Genomic DNA, 15,702 nt, shown 5'->3' with positions numbered 1-15,702 from the left:
CAGATGAGGAAGGTGCTACGAGTTGAGGTCCTTGACACTGCTTTCCCGACCTCAATGAAATGGCACTGACATTTTTGGGATTTTGGACAGCTTGAGAAGGCAGCTTGTCAGAATTCTGGGACTGTTGTTGATTCAATTGGGTAGCTAATTGTCCCATCTGATTGGTTAAGTTCTGAATGGAGGCTTTGGTCTCTTGCTGAAACTGCATGTTCTGCATAGTCATTTGCCTCACAAGTTCTTCGAGGGAAGGTTGTGGAGGGGCCTCAACTGTTGGCTATTTCTGGGGTTGTTGCTGTCGTTGGATTGGTGGAGGAATGTATGGTCTGCTTGGGCCAGCAGCATTTTGGAAGGAAGGAGCAGGCTGCTGTTGTTGTTGCTGAGGGCTAGACCATCTGAGGTTAGGGTGATTCCTCCATCCAGGGTTGTATCTGTTGCTGGAAAGGTCATAATTGCTCTGCTGTGGTTGATTTTGCTACTGAGGTTGAGGAGGTCTATTGTAAATATTTGCAGCATAAGCTTCAGGTTGCTCAATTGCTCCAGGTTGCTGCATGGAAGGGCAAAGGTCTGTATGGTGGTCAGCAGAGGAGCACAAACCACAAACCCTTGCGACAGGTACAGATTTCTGATTCAAGGCCAGCTGGGTTACCAAGTTGACCAACGCATCCAGTTTGCCTTCAAGCTTCTTAGTTTCAGATGATGCAGATGGGTTTGTAGCTACCTCATGCACTCCTCTAATGACTATGGCATCATTTCTGGCGCTAAACTGCTGGGAGTTGGAGGCCATCTTCTCAATTAAATTTTTGGCTTCAGCAGGGGTCATATCTCCAAGGGCTCCACCACTGGCAGCATCTATCATACTTCTCTCCATATTACTGAGTCCTTCATAAAAATATTGGAGAAGAAGCTGTTCTGAAATCTGATGGTGGGGGCAACTGGCACATAGTTTCTTAAATCTCTCCCAGTACTCATACAGGCTATCTCCACTGAGTTGTCTAATACCTGAGATATCCTTCCTGATGGCTGTGGTCCTGGAAGCAGGGAAATTTTTTTCTAAGAATACTCTCTTAAGGTCATCCCAGCTCGTGATGGACCTTGGAGCAAGGTAATACAGCCAGTCATTTGCCACTCCCTCTAATGAATGAGGAAAAGCCTTCAGAAATATGTGATCCTCTTGGACATCTGGGGGTTTCATGGTGGAGCAGACAATGTGAAATTCTTTCAAATGTTTGTGCGGGTCTTCACCTGCAAGGCCATGAAACTTTGGAAGCAAATGAATCAGTCCAGTTTTAAGAACATATGGGACATCCTCATCAGGGTATTGGATGCACAAGCTTTCATAGGTGAAATCAGGTGCAGCCATTTCCCTTAGAGTCCTCTCACGAGGTGGAGGTTGTGCCATGTTCTCAGAATGTGCAAAATCAGAATGCTCAGAATCAGAATGCTCAAAATTATAATGCTCAAGATTAGGATGTTCAAAATCACCAATAACAGAATGCACAGATTCACCAGTTATACAATGCTCAGAATGATCAAAAGGTATAAAATGATGCCTAACTGAAATTCTGATACTGAGGACAGATGTCGTACAGGATGTCACGACATCGCGCTTCAGAACATGCAGATTGTATATGACAGTATGAACAGATTAAACAAGTAAATAACACAAGAGAATTGTTAACCCAGTTCGGTGCAACGTCACCTACATCTGGGGGCTACCAAGCCAGGGAGGAAATCCACTAAAATAGTATTAGTTCGAAGATCTAACAGCCACTGTATACAACCTTCTCACCTAACCACTACCCATGCAACTTCTACCTAAGAGCCACTCTTAGATATGAGAACCCCTCTCACTCCCTCTCAATCACTCACCCGTGTTTACAAACAAATCAAAGACACACCAGAGATTGCTCTCTGAACAATAGAGATCAACTCTACACACTCAGGTCCAACACTTGATGTTAGGGTAGCATCAAGGTGGCTCACAAAACACTCAAGTCACAAAACTCACAAAATAACTCTTCAATCTCTGACTTGATTCAAAACCCGTGCAGCCTTCATGTTTATATAGCAGTGTACGTATCTGGGCTGCAACAACTTGCGCTGGATAAGCTCTATCATTCTCCTGAAAAATCTGCACTTAAAGATCTAAAAGATAAAGTTTTATCTTTTAGTTTTTATCTTCAATCTCTAATCCCTGAACGAAACTATTCAAGTTTGTAATTCAATCTTTAATTATCTTTTAATTCGTTCCTAAAGATAGAGCTCCTAATCTGTTGCTGACTGCACATTAATCTGTTAAAGATATAACAGATTTATGTGTCCAGTATTTTCGGGCAGGATGTTCTGGACATTGTATCCGACATCGTGGATCCTGCAGCTTCAATTCTTCATTTGACACTTTATCTTGCCTTGTGCATTGTGCAGCCCAATCTGATTCCTTGACATAATGTTAGACATCATGTGCAGCAACTCCAGCTTTCCTTCATTGTCTAAGTGCTTATGTTTTAACAAAATTTTAGCCAATCTTTTAAAACTAAGTAAAGCTAAGCACTAACAATCTCCCCCTTTGGCAAATTTTGTCTAAAACATACTTAGACACTTCCTGAGCAGGTACGAGCAGTCATGCAAGTGGGATCAGCAACTTTCATTATCAGAGTAATCAAGCACAGCAGTATCTGTAGTGGTGACAGCAAAATTCTGCAAGTTGCAAATCTACAAGTCTTTTCCAGGATGTCAAGACATCTCACGTGACATCAGCTTTCTGCTCCCCCTGTCTCCATGCTCTTGCTGCTGTGAAGTGAATATTCTGCTAGGCAGCAGTTCACTGCAGCATCTTCTATCAGCTACTAGTTTCAGTAGCTTACATCAATCATCATCAGCAGCAGCAGTATAAATACTACTCCCCCTCAAAATCATAAATCATCCATAATATCCTCCTACTCCCCCTTTTTAGACAGAATTTGGCAAAAGTAGAATGCATGAAATTAATGTGCAAATATTACAGACCAATAACAATCAATTGTTCAAAGGGACATGCCCCAATAGCTAGTCATGGGGTGGCATCAGAATCATCATCATCTGATTCTGTATCCTCTGCTGCATCTTCTTCTTCCTCAGCTGCTTCTCCATCATCAACGCCATTGTCTGAGAGTCTTTTGATCAGGCGTTCCAGCTCCATTTTCTTCTCTGTGTTGGCTTTGATGGTTGCCTCCAGCACCTTGCATGTGTCCTTGAGTTCAGCAATCAAATCATCCTTGGACACAGCACCTGAAGCAGCAGCTTTCCCTGATGTCGAGACAATGTCTGGAACATGTGTCCCCTCAAACAGTTTGTAATGCAGGGATAGAGGAGATTCTCTCTTCTTCACAGAGTCAATGTTGTTTAAAATATTGGGATGTTGACTCAACATAATGCCACACAATACAGTTGGGAAGGCAATGGGTAATTTGACAGCAAAAGATTCTGAATGCTTAATAGTTTGATCAAAAATATAGTTTCCAAAATTAAATTTGGACTTGGTTCCAATAGCATACAGAAATTTACCCAAACCTGTGGCAACAGTGGAAGTATGATTGGTGGGTACCCAGTTGGCAGTGCCAATCCTATGCAGGATTGCATACTTCACACTTAGCTTCCCTGCAGAAAGCTTCCCTTTCTTTGGCCAATGCTGGACTTGCTTGGCAGTGATTTCCTTGGCAATTTGATGCTCAGAAACAGCAATATCCACCACTCCTTCAGTTGGTCTGCCCAGGTACTTGTTGATTACAGCAGGGGAGAATCTAATACATTTTCCTCTGACAAACACTTTCTGATACTCATCACTCTTTCTGTTTGTTATGTCAGAGGGAATGTTGACAATGAATTCCCTGACTAGACTTTCATAACAATCTCCCAACTTGGTGACAGTTTTTAGCAGTCCAGCAGCCTTGATGAGGTCCATGATCTCCTTGCAATCCAAGGCATCTCTTCCCAGTTCTCTTTCTAAAGCAAGTCTGCGTTGATATACAAATTTCCACCTTTCAACATTGCCAATGGAGTGGAATGAAATGTTGTCCAATGGGGCATCAGGGACATTTCCAGGCACCTTTTTCCCTGATTTCTTGGCTCTCTTGATGTCGGGAACATCTAGTTCGACATCATCATCAGAATCAGATGAGGAAATTTCTTTCCTCTTCTTGGAAGGGATTGCAACTTTGCTCCATCTGGATGTGGTAGGAGTGATTGGTGTGCTCTTCTTCTGTGCAGTAGTTTTGATTCGTCCAGACCTAGTAATGGGAGTTTTTCCCTTTCTGCTTTGTAATCTTTCTGCAATGGCAGGTGCCAACTTTTTGGCAATTGGTTCCTCATCAGATTCTACTTCTTCTAGGTCAATGAAGTCACCTGGAGCAGGTTCTGGTGCCCTTGGTGCAGGGGTCTCCTCTGTGGCTTGATCCTCTTCCTCTGTTGATTTCTCTTCACTGGATGAAAAGAGGACTTCAGCATTTGGGTTGGAAGATGTTGGGACATCTTTATCAGCATCAGGGACAGAAGCATTTTTCAAAATGCTATTCACAAAACTGCGGATCTTCTTATCCATCTCAGTGTCTTCTTCCCTAGGGCTTGTTGCAAAGCTAGGGTTTTCAGAAATCTTCACTCCCTGTTGTCTTTTAGGGACCAGTTTCTCAGGAACAGGGCCTGGACCAGGAATCATTTGTATGGATTGGATATTGAGTGCAAGTTGTTCCTGGTTTGATGGAGTTTCGGAGGATGATGGAGATGATGGTACAGAGGGTCAAACAGGGGATGAGGTTTCTTTTGGTGAGGTAGCCATGGAGAAGCAGAGCTTTGGGAGTGGTTTCGTGAATATCTGAGAAGTGTTGGGGAATGCTGATGAAAACGAGATTGCCACGAAAATGTAAGTTTGAATGAGGAATGTAGGAGAACGTGTGAAACGAAGGTTGAATTTGTTTTGGCCCAGTAGTGAACGTGCTATTAATGTTGAGTGAGAAGTTTGAGCACGTTCAGATAGAAGTAACTGCTATAACTCCTCTAGCAGACAAATGCCCAGCTTGCCCCTCAGTTTTTCAAACTGATTTGCATCCAATGCCTTTGTGAAAATATCTGCTACTTGTTCCTCAGTGGCAACATGCTCCAGTGTGATAACTTTATCATCAACAAGATCTCTAATATAGTGATGTCTAATGTCAATGTGCTTGGTTCTGCTGTGTTGAACAAGATTTTTAGAAATATTAATAGCACTCATGTTGTCACAGTACAATGTCATGACATCTTGTTCGACATTGTACTCCTTCAGCATCTGCTTCATCCAAACTAGTTGTGAACAGCTGCTTCCTGCTGCAATATACTCTGCTTCTGCAGTAGATAGGGACACACAGTTCTGCTTCTTGCTGAACCATGAAATAAGATTGTTTCCCAAATAGAAACATCCACCAGAAGTGCTTTTTCTGTCATCTGCACTTCCAGCCCAATCAGCATCACAATATCCAACCAGCATTGAATCTGAACAATGACAGTACATAATCCCATAGTCACTGGTGCCATTTACATATTTCAGAATTCTCTTTACTTGATTCAAGTGACTTATCTTAGGATTGGCTTGATATCTTGCACAAACACCTACTGCAAAGGTGATGTCAGGTCTGCTTGCTGTTAAATATAGTAAGCTCCCAATCATGCTTCTGTACAGACTTTGATCAACACTGGTGCCAGCTTCATCCTTTGACAGCTTCAAGTGAGTAGGTGCAGGTGTTCTTTTATGGCTGGCATTTTCCATCCCAAACTTCTTGACAATGTTCTTTGCATACTTGCTTTGTGAGAGGAATATGGAGTCTTCCATCTGCTTCACTTGGAGTCCCAGAAAATAAGTCAGCTCTCCAACAAGACTCATCTCAAATTCAGATTGCATCTGTTGGACAAAATGTCGAAGCATCTCATTCGACATCCCTCCAAACACAATGTCATCAACATATATCTGTGCTATCATCAAGTTTTCAGCATCTTGTTTGACAAAGAGAGTCTTGTCAATTCCTCCCTTCCTATACCCTTGCTGAGTAAGGAACTCTGTTAGCCTTTCATACCAAGCTCTTGGAGCTTGCTTCAATCCATAGAGAGCCTTCTTGAGCCTGTATACATGATCTGGATGAGTTGGATCTACAAATCCCTTTGGCTGCTCCACATAGACTTCTTCATTCAGGTATCCATTCAGAAACGCGCTCTTCACATCCATCTGGTACAGCTTGAATTTGAGGATGCAAGCTACACCAAGTAACAATCTGATGGACTCAAGTCTAGCAACAGGGGCGAAAGTTTCATCAAAGTCTACACCTTCAATCTGAGTGTAGCCTTGAGCAACAAGTCTGGCCTTGTTTCTGGTTATAACACCTTCTTCATTGGTTTTGTTCTTGAAGATCCACTTGGTGCCAATCACATTAGTTCCCTCGGGTCTAGGAACTAGCTCCCAAACTTCATTCCTTTTGAATTGCTCCAATTCTTCTTGCATAGCATTGATCCAGAACTCATCAGTCAGTGCCTCTTTCACATTCTTTGGCTCAGTTTTGGAGACAAAGCATGAATTGGAGACAATCTCAATCTCCCTTGATCTTGTAGTGACTCCTCTGTTTGGATCTCCTATAATCAGCTCCTTGGGGTGCATCTTCTGGATTCTAATGGAGGGACTCTTGTTAGGTTGATTGATGTTTGGTTCATCTGTAGCAGAATCAGAGTTTTCTGCATTTTCTGCATTTTCTGCACTTTTAGCTGTATCTGCTACATTGTCTCCCGATGTTCTGACATCGTCTTCGACATCCTTCTTTCTTGCTGGAGTTAGATCATCAACAACCACATTGATGGATTCCATCACAGTTCTGGTTCTGGAATTGAATAATCTATATGCTCTGCTGTTTGTAGAGTATCCCAAGAATATTCCTGCATCACTCTTGGGATCCATCTTTCTCCTTTGCTCTCTATCTGCCAAAATGTAACATGGACTTCCAAAGATGTGGAAGTGCTTGACAGTTGGCTTCTTCCCTTTCCAGATTTCATACAGTGTGGTTGGAGTCCCTCTTCTAAGTGTGACTCTGTTGTGGATATAGCATGCTGTGTTCATGGCTTCAGCCCAGAGATTATAGGGAAGTTCTTTGGCATGAAGCATGACCCTAGCAGCTTCTTGCAAAGTCCTATTTTTCCTTTCAACTATGCCATTTTGTTGTGGTGTGATGGCTGCAGAGAACTCATGAGTGATGCCTTCAGATGTGCAGAATTCAGTAAACTTGCTGTTTTCAAACTCTCTGCCATGGTCACTCCTAATTCTCTTGATGACACAGTCTTTTTCTCTTTGAAGTCTTAGACTCAACTCTTTGAATACTTCAAAGGTGTCTAATTTCTCTCTGATAAAGTTGACCCAGGTAAATCTGGAGAAATCATCCACAACAACATAGGCATACCTCTTTCCTCCAAGGCTTTCAACTTGCATAGGCCCCATCAAGTCCATGTGAAGTAGTTCTAGCACCCTGGAAGTGGTCTGATGTTGAAGCTTCTGGTGGGACATCTTGACTTGCTTTCCAATCTGACATTCACCACAGATTCTGCCTTCTTCTATTTTCAGATTGGGAATGCCTCTAACAGCACCTTTGTCAATGATTTTCTTCATGCCTCTTAAGTGCAGATGTCCAAATCTTTGATGCCATATTTTGACTTCATCTTCTTTGGAGGATAGACATGTGGAGGAGTAACTGGTTTCTTGAGGTGTCCATAGGTAACAGTTGTCCTTTGATCTGCTGCCCTTCATTAGAACTTCACTCTTCTCATTTGTCACCAAGCATTATGACTTTGTGAAGTTTACATTGAATCCTTCATCACACAACTGACTGATGCTGATCAAGTTTGCAGTCAGTCCCTTCACCAGCAGTACTTTGTTCAGACTAGGAAGTCCATCATGGACTAGCTTTCCCATTCCAGTGATCTTTCCTTTAGAGCCATCTCCAAATGTCACATAGCTAGTGGAGCAAGGTTCAATGTTCACCAGGAATTCTTTAACTCCTGTCATGTGTCTGGAACAGCCGCTATCTAGGTACCAATCTTCCTTAGCTGATGCTCTAAGTGAAGTATGAACAACAAGACTAACAATCTTGTGTTTTGGAACCCACATCATCTTCCTTCCGCTGCTGCTACTTTGAGTTCCATGATGTGGATGGCCATGTAGATGATAGCAAAAGGGCTTTATGTGACCATACTTGCCACAGTAGTGACACCTCCACTTCTTTCTTTTGCTCTTTTTCTGCTGCGTTCCATGATGTCGAGACCGATGTTGTGACATCGTGGCTCCAGTGCTGTTTTTGGCAGGAACAAATTCTGTCATGGTTGTTCTGCCAGCAGATTTATGATTAAATCCAAGTCCTCTCTGGTTTCCAACATTCTTCCCAAGCTGTAGCACCTCATCAAGCATATCTGAGCCTTTATTCAGCATCTTTATTGATTTTGTCATGTTTTCCAGTTTAGAGTTCAGAAAACCAATTTCTCCTTTAAGCTCAGAGATCTCCTCTTCATGTGCCTCCTTCTCAGCCTCCAGATTTGCAATGATCTTCTTCAGTTGAGCTTCTTGCTGAAGAATCTTCTCACTTTTGATGCATAGTTCTCTATAGGATATAGCAAGCTCATCAAAAGTGATTTCAATATCAATATCACTTGAATCTTCATCAGATTCAAATCTCCCAGTGAGTGCATTCACATCTCTGTCAGAATCACTTTCTTGTTCACTCTCTGTATCATCAGACCAACATACAGAAAGTCCTTTCCTCTGCTTCTTGAGATGGGTGGGACATTCAGCTTTGATGTGTCCATAGCCTTCACACCCATGGCATTGAATTCCTTTGCTGTGACTGGGCTTTTCATCTGACTTCTTCTGGTATTCACTACCTTTCCTGATGTCGAAAGGGATGTTCCGGACATGTGGTTTCTGCCTCCTATCCATTCTTTTCAGCACTTTGTTGAACTGTTTTCCAAGGAGCACAACTGCGTTAGTCAGACCTTCATCAGTATCCAGGTCATACTCATCTTCTTCTCCTTCATCATTGGACACGAACGCCAGGTTCTTGCTCTTCTTTTCAGTCCTATCCGAGAGTCCTAGCTCAAAGGTTTGAAGGGAACCAATGAGTTCATCTACTCTCATGTTGCAAATGTCTTGGGCCTCCTCTATTGCAGTGACTTTCATGTCAAATCTCTTAGGCAAAGATCTGAGGATCTTTCTCACCAGCTTTTCATCTGTCATCCTTTCTCCCAAGGCAGTGCAAGCATTAGCAATTTCAAGAATGTTCATGTGGAAGTCATGAATGCATTCTTCCTCCTTCATCTTCAGATTTTCGAATTTTGTAGCCAATAGTTGCAATCTGGACATCTTCACTTTGGAGGTTCCTTCATGAGTGGTTTTCAGAATCTCCCATGCATCCTTGGCAACTGTGCATGTGTTGATCAATCTGAAGATATTCTTGTCAACTCCATTGAATAGGGCATTCAAGGCTTTGGAGTTTCCAAGTGCCAATTCGTCTTCTTCTTTTGTCCAGTCTCCTTCTGGCTTCAATTCATCAGTGGGCTTTCCTTCTGTGTCCAGCATCTTGGGATGTTCCCAGCCTTTGATGACAGCTTTCCAGGTTCTGCTATCCAGTGATTTGAGGAAGGCCACCATCCTTGCTTTCCAGTATTCATAGTTGGTTCCATCCAGAATTGGTGGTCTGTTCACTGGTCCTCCTTCTTTCTCCATGTTCATCAGAATTTATCTCCCTAGATCTCACTCAGTGATTTAGAGTGCCTGCTCTGATACCAATTGAAATTCTGATACTGAGGACAGATGTCGTACAGGATGTCACGACATCGCGCTTCAGAACATGCAGATTGTATATGACAGTATGAACAGATTAAACAAGTAAATAACACAAGAGAATTGTTAACCCAGTTCGGTGCAACGTCACCTACATCTGGGGGCTACCAAGCCAGGGAGGAAATCCACTAAAATAGTATTAGTTCGAAGATCTAACAGCCACTGTATACAACCTTCTCACCTAACCACTACCCATGCAACTTCTACCTAAGAGCCACTCTTAGATATGAGAACCCCTCTCACTCCCTCTCAATCACTCACCCGTGTTTACAAACAAATCAAAGACACACCAGAGATTGCTCTCTGAACAATAGAGATCAACTCTACACACTCAGGTCCAACACTTGATGTTAGGGTAGTATCAAGGTGGCTCACAAAACACTCAAGTCACAAAACTCACAAAATAACTCTTCAATCTCTGACTTGATTCAAAACCCGTGCAGCCTTCATGTTTATATAGCAGTGTACGTATCTGGGCTGCAACAACTTGCGCTGGATAAGCTCTATCATTCTCCTGAAAAATCTGCACTTAAAGATCTAAAAGATAAAGTTTTATCTTTTAGTTTTTATCTTCAATCTCTAATCCCTGAACGAAACTATTCAAGTTTGTAATTCAATCTTTAATTATCTTTTAATTCGTTCCTAAAGATAGAGCTCCTAATCTGTTGCTGACTGCACATTAATCTGTTAAAGATATAACAGATTTATGTGTCCAATATTTTCGGGCAGGATGTCCTGGACATTGTATCCGACATCGTGGATCCTGCAGCTTCAATTCTTCATTTGACACTTTATCTTGCCTTGTGCATTGTGCAGCCCAATCTGATTCCTTGACATAATGTTAGACATCATGTGCAGCAACTCCAGTTTTCCTTCATTGTCTAAGTGCTTATGTTTTAACAAAATTTTAGCCAATCTTTTAAAACTAAGTAAAGCTAAGCACTAACACTAACTAATCTATGAAATGTCCTATCTATCTCAGGATCAAAGGGTTGTAAGTCAGATGGATTGCCTCTAGTCATACACTACATTCAGCATGCACACAACAAGTTGCCTTGTCATGTAAATAAAGGTGTAGGTTTGAACTACAGCTACCCTCAAATGATATCCAAATGACCTGAAATTTTGTGAGCAACCTTATAAAATGATGAGAAGATAGCACAAAAAATTTCAGACAAAAATTCAAAGTCTAACTATGAAAGCTAAAATTGGTAGGTTAAGAAAAATAACTGAATAAAACTTGAAAAATAAAAAACTTTTGACAGAATCGCTTTTTTTGGACGATGGAGACCTCAGCCTTAGGCCGGCTGCCACGGCGTAGGAAATATTTTTCTACCCCAAATGCATATATAATAATTGCGATTCTGATAACCGGAGCAAAAGTTATGGCCGTTTGAAGTTTTGACAAACACAAAATTTGCTAGTTTTTTGGAACTTTCAAATCTGACCAAACTAAAGGCTCTACCTATTTTTCCCACAAAATATGGATTAAAAGAAGTTACCAAAAAAAAATTCAGCCAAAAATAACAACCCTAGCTACTAAAACAAAAAATCCCAAATAATTCAGCATGGGTGGTCGCTAAAATCCGTCTCTAATTGATTTCTACTACTACTCTGTTTTCAAGCACAATCTTCACAGCAAAACACCCAAGACTGAAACAGGGGAAACGCTTAATGGGAAAACTGAAACAGAACACACATTAAACAAAATACCAGGACACTAAACAACACTAACACACATACTAACACAATACTAACAATTAAACATAGAACACGAAAGGATTAAACACACAACACTAGCTAACTATTATGAACCTTTGGACACTGCTCCCCGGCAACGGTGCCAAATTTGATCAAGGCCGTACCCGAATCAAATAAACATGAAAATGCAGTAACTAGGAAGTGATCCTAGGTCGTTTCCCAACGAGCAGTGACAAGCCAAATGTTCATAATATACTTGCAGTAACAGTAACAATGGGGGGGGTGTTTGGTTGTTTGGTAATTAAAGAGCAGAACAAATAAAATGGAATACGAAACTACTAATATTAAAAACGGGTTGTTTCCTCTGATTCCGAAGCCACTCTCTTATCCTGGGTTATGGAGAATTCGTCCCTAACAGTCAACCACTTAATCCAACCCTATTTCAATTTACTAAGCGAAAATCAACTTAGGGTTTTCAATACGTGATTAGGCACCACATACACCAGTTAGCCCTTCGTCCATTAAGCATGAACGCAAGTTAGGCTCAGAGGCAATTAATCGAACACGAAGCGTGCACTGATTAATATTCACGAAATTGGGATAACTGGTGAAGGGAAAACTGCCAGGAAACCACATTACAAACGAAACCTCAAAGAGAGTTGGGCTTCGTCCTCAAAAGGACACAACACCAGAAAATCTAGCCTTCCATGGATTCAAACAGAAAACGCAAATGAAACTTGAAGCAGAAACGTAAATGAACAAGAACGTAAATGAAAAGAAACGTAAATGAAAAGAAACGTAAATGAACAGAAACGTAAATGAACGTAGAAGAAGAAGCAAGAATGAACTCGTAATTAGAAGCAGAAAACGGAAATTTGCATTAAGAACGAAAACTGTAACAAGGGAACAGAAAAATGTGAAAACCTAAAACCAAAGCTCTGAATAATGAAAATAGCCTAACAGAATAGAATGCCCTGCACGAATCCCAAGGCAGCTATTTAAAAACAGTCACTCAAAGTCACTGGGCCCTATTACAATACTCTGGCCCAAAACGAAATAAACACTGAACAACATAAAATAAAATTGCGAAATTTCCTAATTAGAAATTAACTAAGGTAAGCGCTGCTTTATTTGCCCTCTTCAAGTCCACAACCAAAATCCGGATTAAGCCCAATGTTTCATTAATTCCTGAAATTAGATTAAAAACATCAAATTAGCTAAATGAGCCCAAATATTAAAACTGCCTAATTAATTGACAATTAAGACCAATCAAAAATTAAAATGGTGCAAAAAGGGTTTAGAAAATAGAAGAAAATGATGGCACATCATGCATATAACCTAAAGGTCATGTACGCCTTTGTTGTATGCTTATTTGAGGATATTGCCATGCTGTGTAAATCCCCCTGTTGCGCTTTTGCGCATCTGCATCATGCCGTCACACATGCGTGGTATGTGGGTCTCGTCTTTTGTTGTGGGAAGTTAGAAGATCCATATCGTCTTCTTAACTGCACGCATGGGGCACTGCGCCCCCAAATGTGCAAGTAAGGAGAAATGATTTTCCGGGCTCTCGTGTCCGTAAATGCATTCATATCATGCATCACATAAACATCTCTTCAGCATCATAATGAACATATTGTTCCTGCATTTTTCCGTTATCACATTCCAGCCTCACATTTTGCATGAGTCATTGCATCATCATGCATATGCGTTCAACATACTTTTTGTTCTACATGTTTGCTCATACATGATCTTTGTGTTTTCCTCTACAAAACAAAAACAAAAAAAAGGGAAGCATGAAAATTCATGATGCATTCTTAGTTGCATGTGTTAGGTACAATGAGCCAACCATGTTGGGATCATAAACCCATTTATAAAATAAATAAAAAACACAAACAACAAAACAAAATGATTGAGCATGGTACCTAATGCGTGGTTAACTAAGAAAGGATGTCTCGTCGGGCATCTCAATCTCATAATTACATTTTCCATGCATAGCATGCGTATTCCCGAGTCTTTCATCCCTATGAAATGTTGTTGAAGTATTGGCTATCAAAATTTCCATTCCCTGGGTTATGGGGTTGAACCAAGCTCGTGCTTTTACGAAATGGTTCATCAAGTCAAGTTGAAGTAAGGAAGTAACCATCTTGCAAAATTAGGGCAAAAGATGGATCGTGTTACATCATTGGTTCGTCTACTGCCAAAAGTGTTTAGGATTGTTGATATCCTTGTTACTTCCAGCTTCACCTTGACAAAGATGTCATGGACCATGTTGAAAATCTAAATTGATTCAACCCCATGTCCTACGTAAAAATTCGCAATACTTCAACTATGCATCATTCGCATACATCCATGTTTTTCATTGGTTGCATTGCTCATTACATTCTTTCATTGAAAAATAAAATAAAATAAAATGAACTTAATCATTGTTATAAAAAAAAAACATGCTTTACAGTGCCCTCACCGAACCTGTGCTAGAGCTAGAGTAATGGGTGAAGTAGAGGAGGTACAAGAGAAGATGAAGGCCGACATGGAGGCCATGAAAGAGCAAATGGCCACAATGATGGAGGCCATGATGAGAATGAAGAAGATCATGGAAGCCAATGTGGTTACAATTGCCGCTACCAGCACTGTTGCTAAGGTGAACCCGATGCCCCCATCTGGCCTCAACCAAATGAATCATCCAACCTTAGCTATGGTAGGCAAAGATTTGGGAAGTACGGGCGGCCCCCATGATGTGCAAATTCAAAACGAGCACGCCATCCCGCCATATGGCTTGCCTCTCAACTATACGCCACCCAATGTGGCGTACACTCCCAATAAGAATGTCAATAATTCCACTCATATACCCATTGAGAGCCAACAACCCCAAACTGATCATGCACATGTCTCTTAAACCGTGGGGGAGACACATGAAATTCCCCACCATAATCTAGCCGACTTTGAGCCTTGCCTCGGATATGCCGTTGAAGGTCAAGCAGTTGGTGGTATACCCCTACAAAACCCTTTGGAGGGCCCTCAGTATCATCCCCAGCTACACCTCTTGCATTCCACAACAAGTAAAAACCCTCATGCTATGGCAGAAATGGGAAAGTTGGATCATCTAGAGGAAAGGCTCAGGGCCATTGAAGGAGGTGAAGATTATGCCTTTGCTAACCTATAAGAGTTGTTCCTAGTACCCAATATCATCACCCCTCCCAAGTTCAAGGTGCAAGACTTTGACAAGTACAAGGGGACTACTTGCCCCAAGAACCATCTAAAGATGTATTATCGGAAGATGGGGGCATACGCAAAAGATGAGGAATTGCTGATACATTCCTTCCAAGAAAGTCTTACTGGGGTAGCTGTTACCTGGTACACTAACTTGGAACCTTCCCGAGTCCATTCTTGGAAGGACCTAGTGGTTGCCTTCGCTAGGCAGTGTCAGTATAATGTCTTCGGATAGGATGCAACTATAGAACATGTGCAAAAAGGGGGCACGGATCTTTCAAAAGAATACGCCCGAAGGTGGAGAGACCTCGCAGCTCAAGTGGCACCTCAATGACGGAGAAAAAAATGATGGCAATGATAGTAGACACATTACCAGTATTCTACTATGAAAAGATGGTGGGCTACTCATCTTCAAGCTTTGATGATATGGTTGTTAGACAAGTGGCCTCAGATATCTTAAGAAGGGGGGGTTGAATTAAGATATTCCAAACTACTTCCCCAATTAAAAATCTATTTGACTTTTTTTTAATTGAGTTATAAATTCCCTTAACAATGAACTTCTTAAATATTAATTCAAATAAAAAAATTTGAATATGATTATAAAGCAATAATAAATAAAGGAGTTTAAGGGAAGAGAAAGTGCAAACTCATATTTATACTGGTTCGACCACACCCTTGTGCCTACGTCCAGTCCCCAAATAACCCGCTTGAGAGTTCGACTATCTTGTAAATTCCTTTTACAAGTTCTAAACACACAAGGACAATCCTTCCTTTGTGTTTAGAATTCTTTTACAACAAGAGACCCTCGGTCTCTTAATCCCTTAGAGAATTAGAAGGAGAAGAAGAATGAATCTCTCTTGAAAGAGATAGATTTTACAATCTGAGCACTCAAATGATTCCTTAATGAATTTCAATTGAATTGG

The 15,702-nt window shown here is 41.2% G+C and overlaps 1 non-coding gene across 1 annotated transcript; it reads left to right on the top strand.

Moving 5' to 3' along the window:
• The first annotated feature begins 914 nt into the window (after positions 1 to 914).
• On the top strand, positions 915 to 1,021 carry LOC113002437 (small nucleolar RNA R71). The gene has a single exon (XR_003267999.1). It is a non-coding gene; the product is annotated as a small nucleolar RNA R71 (small nucleolar RNA).
• Positions 1,022 to 15,702: the final 14,681 nt, after the last annotated feature.

The sequence above is a fragment of the Glycine max genome, chromosome 8 (genome assembly GCF_000004515.6).
Source record: "Glycine max cultivar Williams 82 chromosome 8, Glycine_max_v4.0, whole genome shotgun sequence".
NCBI classification, from domain to species: Eukaryota; Viridiplantae; Streptophyta; class Magnoliopsida; order Fabales; family Fabaceae; genus Glycine; species Glycine max.
The sequence above is the reverse complement of the archived record's forward strand: the minus strand, read 5'-3'. Positions and strand labels throughout refer to the sequence as shown.